Source organism: Acipenser ruthenus, chromosome 32 (genome assembly GCF_902713425.1).
Source record: "Acipenser ruthenus chromosome 32, fAciRut3.2 maternal haplotype, whole genome shotgun sequence".
NCBI classification, from domain to species: Eukaryota; Metazoa; Chordata; class Actinopteri; order Acipenseriformes; family Acipenseridae; genus Acipenser; species Acipenser ruthenus.
In genome coordinates, this window is record NC_081220.1 from 1111893 (window position 1) to 1129188 (window position 17296).

At 40.7% G+C, this 17296-nt stretch overlaps 3 non-coding genes across 3 annotated transcripts; all 3 read left to right on the top strand.

Moving 5' to 3' along the window:
• The first annotated feature begins 479 nt into the window (after window positions 1-479).
• Window positions 480-694, top strand: LOC117970200 (small nucleolar RNA U3). Its single transcript, XR_004662773.2, has one exon. It is a non-coding gene; the product is annotated as a small nucleolar RNA U3 (small nucleolar RNA).
• Window positions 695-6241: 5547 nt separating this feature from the next.
• trnaw-cca (transfer RNA tryptophan (anticodon CCA)) lies at window positions 6242-6313 on the top strand. Its single transcript has one exon. It is a non-coding gene; the product is annotated as a tRNA-Trp (tRNA).
• A 646-nt stretch (window positions 6314-6959) lies between these two features.
• trnaf-gaa (transfer RNA phenylalanine (anticodon GAA)) lies at window positions 6960-7032 on the top strand. The gene has a single exon. It is a non-coding gene; the product is annotated as a tRNA-Phe (tRNA).
• The last annotated feature ends 10264 nt before the right edge of the window (window positions 7033-17296 follow it).

Sequence of the window (17296 nt, forward strand, 5' to 3'; positions counted from 1 at the left end):
TTACGGTTAACACAATTAGAGTAAGATATCATAACAATAGAGTTAAAAGAACATTCAAATAAGATGCCAGTTAAAAATGCACCAAAAATGACAAAGTAGCCTCAGATTAGGACAACGGCACTTAAAGGGTAAGAAACACATTTGCAGCAAAACCCTTGAAATGACCAGAGCCTTCCTCCTCCTGAATACTATGCAGGTGGGTGGGGACTGAAACCTCCCCCGGCTAGAGAGATTGGGGATTGGTTGTTTCTTTAAATTATTCATAGACAGGTGCACCCTGGGTATTACTTATCTTCTCTTTTTTACATTATACTTTAATTGAGTGGTTATTTCATTATGTGAATTTTGTGTTTGAAACACATTGGCAATTATTAACATTACTATGAACAAGTGTTATACTAGAAAGGACCCTGAATCAGAAACCATCACTGCAGTGATACATGCCGGGAGAAGGGAAGTTGTTTTCCCCTGTATTTGTTAAGACTATACTTTCAGGGATCATTTCTATAGTTTGTTTCTAGTGAAATGTGTTTCTAAAGTGTCTGGTCTCGCTAACCATGATGAGGAGTTACAGTGTTTTCTTCTGAGCGTGAAGCGGCTCTTGAGTGCTGCTTCACTCTAGCTGTTCTTGATCATTGATGATCGTTCTGCCCTCTTTTGAGGGTGGAGGAAGAAAACTTCCAGTCTGAGTGGTTTGTGACATTTTATAAATGGTAAATAAAATATAAAAAGGAGTTTTAAATTTGTTAGCATCGTGGTATATGATATGTATTATAAAAGAAAGTTTCATAAAGATAGAATATATTATCTAGTTTAAGTGTGTAGTGTTTGGAAAGCGGGTTATTAATATTAAATAACAGTGGATTCTTGTGTTTTAAGCGAAGCCTAGTGGAAGAGAAGTTCATTACATGCATTTGCAGTCCGAAACTGGAGCAGAATAATCTATGTTACACTCACATTTTGGTGCCTGTGTCGGTTTAGCTGGAAACAGTGTTTTTTCATTAGAAATGACTGTTAGTATAACAAGGAAACTGCAAGCAAGGACTAAAAACACCAGAATGAGTATGAGCTGGCTGAGGTTGAAGATGAAGGGCGTCCTTTGTTGAGGGTAAAGTGGATAAATGTCATTGTAGAATGTCATCTTTCAATGAGCTGAAAACAAACACGGAACAGTGCAAACAGTTATTCAGTACTTCTCGCTGACCAGAACACTAACGCTGTCTGCAAACGTCATTGTCTTTGTTAAAAATAAAGACAGGAAAATCAAATAATGGTTTTTAGCTGGTTGTTTTTTTTTCACAAGAATGTTTTCATATAGACTAGTCATTAAAATGTGCGTCCTTGAACAGCTTCTAATGTGTTCAAACTGTATACCACTTTATCTTTATCATATTTTAAAAAAGATTATATTTAATATTATTCTAGGCAAAATATGATAAACCATTGCGTTGTGGAAATCCCGTGGATTACATTATATATATATATACAGCTCTGGAAAAAATTAAGAGACCACTGCAAAATGATCAGTTTCTCTGGTTTTACTATTTATAGGTATGTGTTTGGGTAAAATGAACATTTTTGTTTTATTCTATAAACTACTGACAACATTTCTCCTAAATTCCAAATAAAAATATTGTCATTTAGAGCATTTATTTGCAGAAAATGACAACTGGTCATATATATATATATATATATATATATATATATATATATATATATATATATATATATAAATAAAAACTTACCTACCTTTTATCCAGTGATCTCGGTATATTGAGCAATTGGAATTTATTAAGATCTCTCCGGGGAGCAGTGATGTGCATGAAAAGAGGGTGAGTTTTGATCCTTTCTCTTTTTATAGCCCCCTCCAAGATATCATAAAGGATGATGTTATATTTACTTAGCTTGTCAGGAAATATCTGGGGAATTTTGGTGGCAAGATTTATGTAAATACTTTGTGCTCCCCCCAGTGTCTCTGTACCCGCTTCTTCAGGAAATCCACGATTCACTCTGAAGCAAGAACTCTGCTCAAAGTGTTCTTTGTCTTCTTCTCGGTGGGAGCTGAAGACTCGTCTCCATATAAATCCTATTGGTATGCATTGTGCTGTAGTGTCTGGTGCTGTTTTATCCTGTTGTCTTAAAGCAATACTGTATTCCTGAATAGATGAAGTATATGCTATTTTGTTTTTAGGATTTACTAAAAAAAAAATAGAAACACTCAAGAATTTTGACTCCATTAACCGACCAGCCGGAGCAACGCACTTAAAGGTATTTTATTTATAAATGCCGTTTGCTAATAATTTGCATTAAATGCAAAAGTAATGATAGGTATGTTTTCAAATAGGAATTACAATCTGATACTGGTATGCTATTTTTGGGCTGCAGGGCGACTGGGGGAGGCTGGAGAGTGTGGAGTTTAGTGGAACACCAGCTGATTGAAAGGAGGAACTTGCCGCGGGTTGAGGTCTGCTTCTGGGACCGGGCTGTGAAACTTGCGGACCATCACACAACCTCCACCATGTTTAACACTGGGCATGGTTCACTTTTTTTATACTGCAAGGTGTAGTATTCTGTAGTAAAAACTTGAGGATCTCTCTGAGTGTCAGCAAACTGATGGGATGGATAGGAGTGTTGGAGAAGGGACGGAGATGAGGCGGCAGAAATACTGAATTCCAGAGATGTAGGCTTTAACGGTAGTGGGGGCTAAGTGAAGAGAATCCCTTGCATGGGCGATGGAGGCTACAATCCGCTGTTCATTAAATCGGAATGGGATGTATTTTGTTTTGAGTGCAGAAAGTTGTAAATGTTTTCCATCCAGTGGTAAATGAAGATTTGGTCGCTGGAGCAGCTGGACCTGAACAAATATATGAAATCGACTGCTGAGTTGTTTCTAAAAAAGAAGGCAGAGAGATGAGATGCCGACCATCCTGTTAGTTAATACGGGATTGATCAGCGGTTTGCTACCATCATGTCTGTTTGGAATGGAAAAGATGAACTTTTAATCAGAGGTTTGGGTTTCACAACTCCAGTCAGTCATTCTCCTAATAGTGGAACTCCTTAATTCATAAATCAAACACATTACCAGTCTCGTACCATGTATTAAAGCTTGTAGTATCTGAGAGGATGAGCGGACATATGACTAAATTGTGATAGAAAGTTTGGAGTGTGTGAGATTCGCAGCGATAGCAAATCAGCTTAAATTATGTAGAGCTTGTGGTGTTATGCTGCCATCTAGAGGTTGTGATTGGAATTGAAACTATTGGCTTCAGTGAGGTAGGGTAGCATATATTTTGTTAATGCGATTAAAATCCTCGTCTATGTATAAAACATTTGCTTTATAACAGTTAGTGATGATATAAGTAAGTAAGTAAGTAAGTAAGTAAGTAAGTAAGTAAGTAATTAAGTATGGAAGAGGAGCCTGCAATATTTAGATGTCACAATTCGGCGAGTTGAAGCTCTCATGTTGCAAAAGCGCAGCAGCAGGAGCCAGAAGATTGCAGTCGTGAGGCACAGGCTCGCATTGCCTGTTAAAGCTGCCTGGTCGCCATGGCAACTTACCACTCCCATTCTGTTTGAATAGTCGCTACACACCCTTAAAAACCAGACGGAAGAGGAAGGAGGAGGAGGAGAATAAAAATTTCACCTTAGTTTGACGACTTATACCTCATTGTGTATAAGAGGTATGTACATTTTTTTCACATTTGAGGTAAGAAAGTTTCAGTCTTTTGATTCTGATACAGATGGTAATTCTAAGTGATTTAGTTTTGCCGCTGCAACATGGTAAAAACAGCTAAACTCTTTGAGCTGTATGGAGACTCTCGGTAATTTCAAACAAGTTTTTCTAACTTGTGCGAGGAACTACCGTTCCTCTCAATTGCAACAAAATTACTTATTGGTCATTGTCAAATAGCAATTGCTATTGTAAAATGCGTGCATCGTTTGTAGCTACAACGATATTGAAATAAATAATATTACCTTTTTGGGTTGACTTCAATCCGTTTCTTTTTTACCCTTGTCATAACATCTTTCATGGAGCAGCAGTTGGTATGTGCGTAAACCCAATCGGGCCTTGATACGAGAACCCTAGTGTGTGCTGAAATAAATAATGCGGTTTTCTACATTAACAAATGCAGCTTATCAGAATGCCGAGTGGTCTAAGGCGCCAGATTCAAGGACTCTGTCTTTCCAAAGAACTTTGTGTTCTGGTCTCTGAATGGAGGCGTGGGTTCAAATCCCACTTTTGACAGTTCAATTTTACGTATTGTTAAAAAGAATACATTTCTTTACTTTACTAGAAAAGATTGTTTTAAGGAAATCAACAGCTGATACCAAACTGTTGTCAGCACTCAATACCATTTTAATTTGCATTTTAAATCCAAATAAAATAGTGTTCCTAACACAGATTGCATTTTTGTTGTAAACAGACTACTTGTTAACCTCACTGAAAATATTTTGTGTCCAAACATGTTATTTAACTTGATTGTTTTAATATTCCAAATAACATATTACTTGAAAAACATCATCTACCACTGGATCGTGGTCTCAGGCTGGGATGTTTTAATATTCCACATAACATATTACTTTGAAAAACATAATATATTTTTTAATACAGTCCTATTTGAGTATTTAAAATATGGTTATATTCAAATGCCAGCAACGGTGTGTTAATTTAACGAAGCGCCTGACGCCGCTCGGAACGTTCGCATTTTTAAATCCTAACGGTCTCTGCTCAGCTGAGTGGAATGTTCACGAGCCGGTTGCCTAGCAGCGTCTCCCCCTCCTTCTCTGCCCCGCCCTCTCGCCCTCTCTCGTTGTTCCAGCTAGGAGTTCAAATTTAGCTTCGTTATATTAGCGCAATTCTTTACTAACTTTTACAAATTAGCTTATTAGGGGCTTCGTGTTTTTAAGATGGTTCAAGTGCAGTCCGGGAAGACTGACTGGAGCATCATTACAGTATACCGCACTGCGCTCAGCTTTGTGTGGCGGCTGATACACAAAATAATGAACGACTGTTCATTATTTTGTGGCATAGAAACATTTTCAAGATCGCAGTGGTGGTAATGTCACGGGTGTCGAATGTGTTGATTATTATTTTATTCAGTATTATCACTTATGATTTTTGAATTTTAATTGGATTGGTTTTCCTTTTTTGCATAGTTTGTTTATTTGAATTATTGTTTAATTTTTGAGCGTTAGATGCATTTTAATGTGTATTTGTTCACTTAACCATACGTCATCCACTCTCTGGTCCAGACCTCCTCTTAGGGCTCCTGTCCAGACGCCTGTTTGGACAGCCCTCTCCATAGGGTGCTGCGCTTCAGCTGAAGGCCTCAGGAGAGATCCTGATATCCTGACATAAACCACAAACGCAAAGGTTCTTGTCAGTACCTCTTTTCAAATGTCTTCAATCACCAAGTTCCGCAGTCCTCCCAGAGTGAGTCCACGAAAAAAAAATAACAAAACGAAACTGACACTGTCCGTGCACAAAAAAACCCCCAACCACTCGCTGTCTATTCTCGTCCTCTTTATTTTCGTTTACTTCCCTCGGCTTCTCTCTCTTTCCTATTCCGGTATCTCCTCGTTCCATGCTCCCAGTCTCTTAGTTCCTCACCCTTTTAATACCTCAAAGCCCTTTTAATTCCAGGTGTGTACAGGTACCTGCAATTGTTTGGGGCGGGACCTGAGGTCCGTGTGCACCGTGCTTGTGATAAACAAAACAAAAAAATACTTTAATTACGAACTCCGTTTCACCCGTGCACCAAACAAAATAGACAAATAATAATCAACACAGCAAAAAACACAGTGGAAACATTAGATGAGAAAAGCCCCTTTGTGCCAGTGTGCATTCAGAGGAGACGCGCTGAGAGAATCCGTCTTCTGTGTCACTCAGTACTGCTAGCTTTTCCCTATTGGTGATATATTGGTCAGCATAGCTGCTTTCCAAGTAATTGACCAGAGACGATTCCCAGCCAGTACAACTGTGTTTATGCCCACGTTTCAAATAATGAAATTTATAAAAGCAAATCGCATTGTTTTATGTTTTCTTTACTTTTAAAGCTGAGAATCAAACACTCTTCCGACAACTTCATAGCCCTGCTGGCTACGAACACGTATTGAGTCGGCTGTTTCCCATGACCCTGGTGATACCGAGTGTTTTCCTAGTATCAGCGTCGGCATTACCATGTGTTTGGCATGCTTGCTGTACACTCTAGGATTGCATAATAAGCTGGCATTACTCCAGGACTTCGTGGCGCAACGGTAGCGCGTCTGACTCCAGTTCAGAAGGTTGCGTGTTCAAATCACGTCGAGGTCAAAGCCGTCTTTGTTTCTATTCCACACTATTTCATTTTTTTTAACGTATTTGAATGTTTCCGGACATTTATTTATACAATTTAGCCTATACAACATATTGATTGTATAGCGATCAAACAGAGATTTATTGTATTGCGATTCATTTTTATGTTTCATTTGATACAGCACAATAAACTAAAGTGAATCCGAAATTACTGTTGACCAGTCTTCATTGACACAGTTAGGTAATAAAGTTATATTAACACTTCCTTGCATGAGATAGAGAACATAGCTATAGAAATACTAGTTTTGAAGAAATTTAAAGTACAGCAAGTAATGATTGGTACTTTTAAGCTTAACAGACCTTTGAGAATTAACAACGACTTTCAATGTACACGTTTTAGAGCTCAGCGTTTGTTGAGGCAGTTCAAGCGCTGCACTTTCAGGCAGCCAGTTCCAGTGTTTGCCTTTTGGACTTACTCTGGAAGGAATACAAAAAAAAAAAAAACATTTGTTGAGAACCGCATTTGGGAGAAAACAACAGTTTCGAAACGCATTTGTAAAGGCATCGGATTCTATAATGGTGTTGCCGAGCTGTTGAACGTTTCTCATTACAGGTTTACTGGATTGCCAAAAAGAATGCTACCTCGAAACACTTGCCTTGTCAAGCCGAAATAGCTCAGTTGGGAGAGCGTTAGACTGAAGATCTAAAGGTCCCTGGTTCGATCCCGGGTTTCGGCAAACAACAAGACAATATTTGTTTTGTATTATTTTGAACTACAAAAAAAGAGCACATTTATCCTTCAGCGTAATTGGATGAAATAACAGCGTATCAGAGTGCCATTTTCTAATGTGATTAAGAAATGCAAAAAGCATCGTCCTTGGGTGGGCTTGAACCACCAACCTTTCGGTTAACATCTGAACGCGCTAACCGATTGCGCCACAGAGACCAACCTGTTAAGCCGCCAAAGCATACGGCAGTGATTATCAAGGCGAGATGCTGCAGAACGTGATCGAGGGAGCAGAACACAGCAGAACCTGAGATCAAATCTAAGATGAAAGCAAGATGGGGCAGGAAAGTCTATGTAATCCTTTATGGCAGCACAGCATATGTCGTTTTGTTAGATAACACCCTGGGAGACAACAGAGCAGTGTGTGTAAATAGCTACAATGGAAACCATATACTTACGACTTAATTTTGATACAGAACTTCGGTCATGTGTAATCTGTTTTCATTATGATAATAAAGCTACAGTTCAGTGGATTATATTTGGAATCTTTGGTTCTGTCATTCAGTATATTCTCAAATAAGATGACAAATTAATAGCTCAGTTGGTTACAGTGAAAGTACCATGCACCAGTCAGCCCGGCTAGCTCAGTCGGTAGCGCATGAGACTCTTAATCTCAGGGTCGTGGGTTCGAGCCCCACGTTGGATGTCCTTTTTAAAAACAAATTGAAGATGTTTCTTCGAGACAACGGAGCAAAGTCTGATTATGTTCACATTGTATACAGTATTGCAACAAAATTACTTATTGGTCATTGTCAAATAGCAATTGCTATTGTGAAATGCATGCATCGTTTATAGCTATAACGATATTGAAATAAATAATCTAACTTTCTGGGTTGACTTCAATCCGATTCTTTTTTTTACAATTGTCTTAACATCATTCATGGAGCAACAGTTGGTATGTGCGTAAACCCAATCGGGCCTTGATACGAGAACCCTAGTGTGTGCTGAAATAAATAATGCGGTTTTCTACATTAACAAACGTAGCTTGTGAAAATGCCGAGCGGTCTAAGGCGCCAGACTCAAGGACTCTGTCGTTCCAAAGAATTGTGTATTCTGGTCTCTGAATGGAGACGTGGGTTCAAATCTCACCTCTGACAGGTTAATTGTACGTATTTTTAAAAAGAATAAATTTCTTTACTTTACTATAAAATATTGTTTTAAGGAAATCAACAGCTGATACCAATCTCTTTTCAGCACAATACCATTTTAATTTCCATTTTATATCAGACTAAAATAGTGTTCCTAACACAGCTTGCATTTTTGTTGTAAACAGACTACTTGTTAAAGTCACTGAAAAATATTTTGTCTAAACATGTGTTATTTAACTTGATTGTTTTAATATTCCAAATAACATATTACTTTGAAAAACATCGTCTACCACTGGATCGTGGTCTCAGACTGGGATGCGGACCATTGAGAACAGTATAAACCATCTATTTCTGGAAGTAGCTTACATGAGAAATGCCCTCGTTTAACATGCTAGGATGATCCCTACCGTATGCTGTGGTGGTTTAACAGGTTGGTCTCTGTGGCGCAATCGGTTAGCGCGTTCGGCTGTTAACCGGAAGGTTGGTGATTCAAGCCCACCCAGGGATGGTGCTGTCTGTATTTCTTAATCACATTAGAAAATGGCATTCTGATAAGTTGTTATTTCTTCCATTTACACTGAAGAAAAAAATATGCGTTGTTTGTTAGTTCAAAATGAAAACAGTTTTGCTGTTTGCCAAAACCCGGGATTGAACCAGGGACCTTTAGATCTTCAGTTTAACGCGGTGCCAACTGCGCTATTTCGACTTGACAAAGCTAGTGTTTCGAGATAGCATTCTTTTTGTCGATCGCCTTTTTGTCAGTCCAGTAAACCTGTGTATTATGAGAAACGTTCAACAGCTCGGCAACACCATAATAGAATCCTGACAAGCTGCGTTTGTTACAGTAGAAAACCGCATTATTTATTTCAGCACAGTCTAGGGTTGTCTATTGTATCAAGGCCCAATTGGGTTTATTACGCACATACCAACTGTTGCTCCATGAAAGATGTAATGACAATTGTAAAAAAAGAGACGGATTGAGCCAACCCAAAAAAGTAACATTATTTATTTCAATATCGTTATAGGTGTAAATGATGCACTCATTTTACAATAGCAATTGCTATATGACAGTGACCAATAACTAATTTTGTTGCATTCCTGTATACAATGTGAACAGAATCAGACATTGATCAGTTGCCTCGAAGAAACTTCTACAATTTGTGTTTAAAAATGATGCCTAACGTGGGGCTCGAACCAACTACCCTGAGCTTGAGTGTTTCACGCACTACTGACTGAGCTAGCCAGGCTGACTGATGGCAAATTCTTTCACTCTGACCAACTGAGCTATTAATTTGTCGTCTCAGAATACTGAAAACAGATTCCAAATATAATCCACTGAACGTCACCAGAAACAGCTTTGATGACACAAAGTCGTATGACACGAACCCTAAGAATGTTATTCCAGATTCATTGTCGCTTAGAAACAACTGCAGCCTCCCTGCCTCAATACAAATACCAATACAAAAATCGAATGACATGTATTTAGTCTACAGGAACCAGGGACCGAGGCAGATAGGTAAGTTCCTGCTTCAAGTAATTTTTAAATTAACTCCATTCAGTTCCATTATAAGGTGGTGTTTGAATTAGCTGAGTTAGTGTGTGATTAGTACCAGGTGAGTGGTTAAATTGATTAGAAGTTGATTTGCTATTTGATTGGTTTCCACACAGTTTAGTTGGTTCTTTTGCCACGCAGTTGTTATATATATATATATATATATATATATATATATATATATATATATATATATATATATATACTACCGGTCAAAAGTTTTAGAACACCTCAATTTTTCCAGTTTTTATTGAAATTTACGCAGTTTAATGTCTCAATGTACTCTGAAATTAAAGCATAGAACAAATAAGCAATTGGAATTAACAAAGAAATCATGGAATCGTTTTGTTTAACAAAATTTAATCTAAATTTTTGACTCATCAAAGTAGCCACCTTTTGCAGATATAATAGCCGAACACACTCGTGGCATTCTTTCTACAATGGAAATCAAATATTGTTCGGAAAGTTCTTCCCAACACTGTTGCAGAAGTTCCCACAAATGTGTTGCACTTGTAGGTTGCTTTGCTTTCACCCTTCTGTCCAGTTCATCTCAAACCAGCTCGATGGGGTTTAAGTCTGGAGACTGTGCTGGCCATTCCATGATTTGAGGCCTACCGTCTTGTTCTTTTCTTCTAAGGTAGTTCTGATATAGCCTGGAGGTATGTTTTGGGTCATTATCTTGCTGTAGGATGAACCCCTGACCAACTAGGCGTATACCAGAGGGTATTGCATGGCGCTGCAAAATGCTGTGGTAGCAGTTTTGGTTCAGGGTGCCACTCACTCTGTGCAAGTCGCCGACTCTGGATCCAGCACAAGAGCCCCAGACCATCACACTTCCTCCTCCATGTTTGACAGTTGGTGTCACACACCGCTGAACCATCCTTTCGCCTACTCGACGGCGTACAAAAACCCTGCGTGATGAACCAAAGATTTCAAATTTTGATTCATCGGTCCATAAGACCTTCTTCCAGTCTTCAGTATTATTATTATTATTTATTTCTTAGCAGACGCCCTTATCCAGGGCGACTTACAATTGTTACAAGATATCACATTATACATTATTTCATATTATACAGATATCACATTATTTTACATACAATTACCCATTTATACAGTTGGGTTTTTACTGGAGCAATCTAGGTAAAGTACCTTGCTCAAGGGTACAACAGCAGTGTCCCCCACTGGGGATTGAACCCACAACCCTCCGGTCAAGAGTCCAGAGCCCTAACCACTACTCCACACTGCTGCCCGGTAGTCCAGTGGCGGTGCTTCATGGCCCAGGCAAGCCTCTTTTTCTTATTTTGCCATCTTAGCAATGGCTTTCTTACTGCCACTCGACCTATCAAGCTGTGCTTGAAGCTGTTGTCCTGTGAGCCGCCTATCACGCAAGCTGTTGACTCTCAGAAACTTGTCTTCTGATTCTGTTGTGGCTTTGGGTCTGCCAGACCTCTTCCTGTCAGAGTTTCCTCCAGTTTCCAAGTGCCTTTTGATGGTGTAGGAAACTGTACTCACTGACACCTTGGCTTTCTTTGCAATTTCTCTAAAGGAAAGACCTACAATTTTAAGGGTTATAATGGTCTGTCTGTCTTCCTTTGTTAATTGCCTTTTTCTCGCCATTATGAGAGCAGTATACTACTTCCTGCAGTACAATACTGTCCAAATAATGCTTAAGAGGGTGTAGTAACACAGTCTGTTCCAACACTGCTTTTATACAGACAGAGGGTTTGTAAGTAATCAACAAAAGTTGGGACACCTGTGGGAATTGTTAGCATCAACTTTCAAGGCTTAATTTACTTCCATTGCTGCAGAACAGCTGTAAGTTGTTAACACATTACTTGTTCCCTGAAAAAGGCCTTTTTGTATAACTCTGAAATGTACATTATTTTTCAGTTTTTGGTAACCTAAACTTTTTTTTTTAACCTCTGGCAGTTTACCGCATACCTTTGTACCATTTCAGGTTATTCAGTGGACTTGAACTGCTTAAATTTCAATAAAAACTGGAAAAATGGGGGTGTTCTAAAACATTTGACCGGTAGTGTTATATATATATATATATATATATATATATATATATATATATTAGGCAGCCTATTTCCACGCCAGCAAGAAGTGCCAGCAAACAGAAGAGCCTCAACAAAAGAGCTGGGAGTCTAGCTGTGGGAGTCTAGCTGTGGGAGTCTAGCTGTGGGAATGCAGCGAGGGGAGGCCTGCGCTGAGATGCTGTTCGAATAGATCCGAACCTAACAGCGCTCTGGAAGAAGCCATCTACTAGTCAGGTCTGTACCCTCCACCCCACCGCTCCCACTGTGCCTATTTGTCTTACCTGTCCTGCTGTGACTGTCTCTCACATCCCTGTTCTGTCCTCTCGTCCTCGTCCTCTGCCCTCTCTCCGCCGCTGCTCCTCCAACCCCTCTAACCTCATCCCTCTGCCTCTCCCCCCCCTCCCGCACACTCTCTGGTGCACTCTGGAACTGTCACTCTTCTGCTAACAAAGCTGATTTCATCTCTGCCTTTGCCTCCCACCTCTCTCTCTCGATTTCCTTGCTCTCACTGAAAACTGGCTGTCCCCTGATAAGACTGTAATTCCTGCTGCCCTGTCCTCTCTCTACGTCCTGTCCCATACTGTCACTGGACAGGGAGGTGGGACTGGTCTTCTCCTCTCACCCTCCTTACTCTTTTCGGTCCCCTCCGACCTCTCCTCACTCTCTTTTAATACCTTTGAAATTCATACTGTCCAACTAACCTCTCCCTGTGAACTCCTGTTAATTGTACTGTACCGTCCCACTGAACCTCTCGCTCACTTTCTAGATGAACTTGACTATCTACTCTCCTCCGTCCTCTCTGTCTACCCCAACTGTCCTGTTAGGTGACTTCAGTATCCATCTCTCCAACCCCAGCCACTCTGCCGGATTCCTCCCTCTCCTTCACTCCTTCGACTTCTGTCTCTCTCCACCCCCCCTACCCACAAAGCTGGCTGTCAACTGGACCTCACCCTCTCTTTTTCTCTGTCTCTCCCCTCTCTCCCTGCTCCTCCTACCCCCACTGTCACCTCTTGTCGTAACCTCCGCTCTCTCTCTCCCTGTTTCCTTGCCTCCACTCTTCTCTCTCACCTCCCTCCTATCGACTCCTTCTCACAACTCTCCGTAGACTGCTACCTCCACCCTCTTCTCCTCCCTCCTCCCTCGACTCCCTCTGTCCCCTCAGCTTCCGACCTGCTCGCCCCTCCTCTCCCCAACCCTGGCTCTCCTCTGCGCTCCGCTCAGCAAGAATCACATCTGCTGAAAAGAAATGGAAGAGACCCAACTCCCTGCTGCCCTAGACCTTTACCGCACTCTCCTCTCCTCCTTCTCCTCTACTCTCTCCTCTGCTAAATGTACTTATTTCCAATCTGTAATCCAAGCCTCCACTAACAACCCAAGTAAACTATTCTCTAGCTTCTCCTCCCTCCTAAACCCTCCCCCCTCCTCCTCCCTCCTCTATCTCCTCTGATGACTTTGCCTCTTTCTTCTCTTCTAAAATCTCAGATATCCGCAAACTCTTTAACACAACTTCCTCCCCCGCACCCCCTCCTACTCCAACCCCTACACCAACTGCATCCCCTACTAACTCACCCTCCTTCTCCAGCTTCTCTCCCCTCTCAGACTCTGACCTCTCCTCCCTGCTCCAGGGTCACAAACCCACCACGTGTGCCCTGGACCCCCTCCCTACTCACCTCTTTCAAGCTGCTGCTCCTGCTCTACTTCCCTTCATCTCCTCCCTTCTCAACACATTATTATTTTATTATTATTATTTGTTTATTTAGCAGACACCTTTATCCAAGGCGACTTACACAGACTATGGTGTGTGAACTATGCATCAGCAGAGTCACTTACAGTTACGTCTCACTCGAAAGACGGAGCACAAGGAGGTTAAGTGACTTATTCAGGTTCACACAATGAGTCAGTGGCTGAGGTGGGAGTTGAACTGGGGACCTCCTAGTTACAAGCCCCTTTCTTTAACCACTGGACCACACAGCATCTTATCTCTCCTTTCTGGTCTCTTTCCCTCTGCCTTCAAACAAGCCTCTATCACTTCCCTCCTCAAAAAACCTTCCCTCAACCCCACCTCCCTCCAGAGCTACCGTCCTGTCTGCCTCCTACCCTTCCTCTCCAAAACCCTCTAGCAGACTGTACACCGCCAGCTCTCTACTTTCATGTCCAAACACTCTCTGTTCGACCCTCTCCAATATGGCTTCCGCTCTGCTCACTCCACTAAAACCACCCTCCTGTCTGTCACCAACTCACTAAAGTCTGCCCGAGCTGCCTCTCTCTCCTCTGTCCTAATTCTCCTCGACCTCTCTGCTGCCTTTGACACTGTTGATCACTCTATTCTACTATCCTCTCTCGCTAACCTGGGGATCTCTGGCACTGTTCTGGCCTGGTTCTCCTCCTACCTCTCCAACCGCACTTACCAGGTAACCTGACGTGGCGCAACCTCCACACCTCGCCCTCTCTGAACAGGAGTCCCCCAAGGGTCAGTCGGGTCCTCTCCTGTTCTCTCTCTACACCCGCTCCCTGGGTCCCCTCATTGCATCCTATGGTTTCTCATACCATTGCTATGCTGATGATGCTCAGATTTTCCTCTCCTCCCCACCTCCGACTCCACCATCCCCTCCTGTATCTCTTCCTGTCTGTCTGTTATCTCCTCCTGGATGCACCTGCATCACCTCAAACTCAACCTGTCTAAATCTGACCTCCTGTACTTTCCCAACTATCATTGGCTCATGATCACCGTTCGCATCCAGTTCAAGACTCTTGTACTAGCCTACAGATGCCTTGACCAGACTGCACCCAGCTACCTCCAGACCCTCATCTCTCCCTACACCCCCACTCGACCTCTCCGCTCCGCCTGCACTAGAAGACTGGCTCTACCTCCTCTACGATCCCCTGCCTCCAGAGCCCACTCCTTCTCCACCCTCGCCCTGCAGTGGTGGAATGACCTTCCTACAGATGTCAGGACTGCCCAGTCCCTGACCACATTCCGGTGCGTCCTTAAGACTCACCTCTTCAGACAGCACCTGTAGAACTCCTCTTTTTTTCGCCTGGGACACTATCACCCTTCCTTAAATGCACTTTACTTGCTCTTATCTGCCCCCTATTTTACTGCATTTAATCCTGTATTTCAGAGTACTGTAATCTGCCAAGTGTTTAATCTGTAGTATTTTGTATTTAATCAGATCCTGATGTAACTATCACTGACACTGTTATCTGCTGTATTATTGAATTGTATTTTGTCACAATTGTACTTGCTTGAACCAAAAGTATTATTACTTGTACTTTGATACTTGAAATGTATTTGCTTACGATTGTAAGTCGCCCTGGATAAGGGTGTCTGCTAATAAATGGTAATGTTGTCCGTATCCTCCTTTGTAAAAACTTGTGAAAAGTGATCATTTCATATATTTGCTATTTTTGTTTTCTTTGTCTATGATTTAGCCATTTGTATCTCTTAGACATTTAACCTCCTCTTTGAATGTTCTCTTGCTGTTATAATATTGGACAAACATTTTGGAATTGGTTTTAGCCCCCTTAGCAATGTGCATTTATATCTATCTCTCTTGGCCTTTCTAACTTCCTTTTTGACTTGTGTTTGCAGTTCCAAATAGGAGGAGTTGCAAACACTGTAGCAGCAGCAAAGGTCATTCAAAATGATCTAGACAGCATTCAGAACTGGGCAGACACATGGCAAATGACATTTAATAGAGAAAAGTGTAAGGTACTGCACACAGGCAATACATTTCTCCCCCCTTCCTTTCTATATTAGTTAATTGTTGGCTCTATTTTTTTTTTTTTTAACATCACTGAGTCCCTTGTCCCTGTGCAACCACAATGTAGAAACATATAGAGAATGTATGGGAATGGACAATAAACATCACTGCTGTTTCTCTTAAAGCGTGTTTATTTATTTATAATACTGGACCCGTCTTAATACTGTATTACATTCTAAATATGAATAGAGCTGAATTATTAATTGTAGATAATACTTAGAATACCAGATACATATTTAGCATTAAAAAGCAATACATGTGATTTATTTAACAGTCGTTCATTATTTTGTGTATCAGCCGCCACACAAAGCCGAGCGCAGTGCGGTATACTGTAATGATGCTCCAGTCAGTCTGTCCGGACTGCACCTGAACCATCTTAAAAACACGAAGCCCCTAATAAGCTAATTTGTAAAAGTTAGTAAAGAATTGCGCTAATATAACGAAGCTAAATTTGAACTCCTAGCTGGAGCAACGAGAGAGGGCGAGAGGGCGGGGCAGAGAAGGAGGGGGAGACGCTGCTAGGCAACCGGCTCGTGAACATTCCACTCAGCTGAGCAGAGACCGTTAGGATTTAAAAATGCGAACGTTCCGAGCGGCGTTAGGCGCTTCGTTAAATTAACACACCGTTGCTGGCATTTGAATGTAACCATATTTTAAATACTCAAATAGGACTGTATTAAAAAAATACTTCATTTCCAGACCGTTTTCCAACAAATAAAAGGAATTGCGTATTCATAATAAGTATATTTGTTATGATATTAAGACTAAACAAATGTGCTTCAGTTTGGTGTATAATTTATTTATTTATTAAATGTTGTAGTATTTCTTTTTTTAATATTGTATTGTTTTTACAAAATAACATCCATACATTATCAGTTCATCTGCTAGAGTAATCAAATCACAAATGTTACTCTTCAGTAATTCATACATAGACACGCTGTGGTAACTTCAAGAAGTTAAAATGTAAGGCTGGATTAAGGTTTAACCAAAGAAATAAGTAAATACATTAATAATGACATGAAACAAAAATACGTTTTGGTAGCTCATATGTATTTAAATTACAACATGGAACTGCTATTTAAATCTAAATTATATTTAAAACTGTTTGAGGGGCAGACTAGCATAGATGATTTCTAAAATCCATTAATGTGTTAAATGGTAACACCACATTAGCACTCCGAGAAATATAGAAATTGATCATTTGTAAAGAATTAGCTGTGAGATTATAATCAGAATTATGGATGCATGGATTTTTGATTAAAATACACCAACATGTACTTTTGTTTCATGTCATAATTTATTTATTAATTTCATTTTAACCCCTTGCTGGTGCCACGGCTTGTCTCTGTATCAATTCACTGATATTTGAGGTTTTGTTTAGTACACACTAGCAGGTGATCTGATAATCTTATTGATGTTATTTTGTGAAAACAATAACACGTTAATACTGTGCTACAAAAAATGACTCGCCGTGTTGTAACTTGTGCGGGTGATGTCATGGGTTGTCATGGCAGCGCCGATCATCACGGGAGGGGTTATCAGTGGTTGTCGGAGAAACGCTGGAGTTCCGCTGGCTTCCAAGGTATCCAACCCGAATATCTAAATCAATACAGTGACAACAAAGGAATGTGACATATAAACCTAATGACTACATTAATGAAGCAGTAATACACGACAGGGTGTGTGTGTTATCATGAGGTAATATCACCACGCCTTGGGTGCGTTGGGAGGCACTAGACGAAGTCGAGTTCTTCAACCGCCCAGGAAG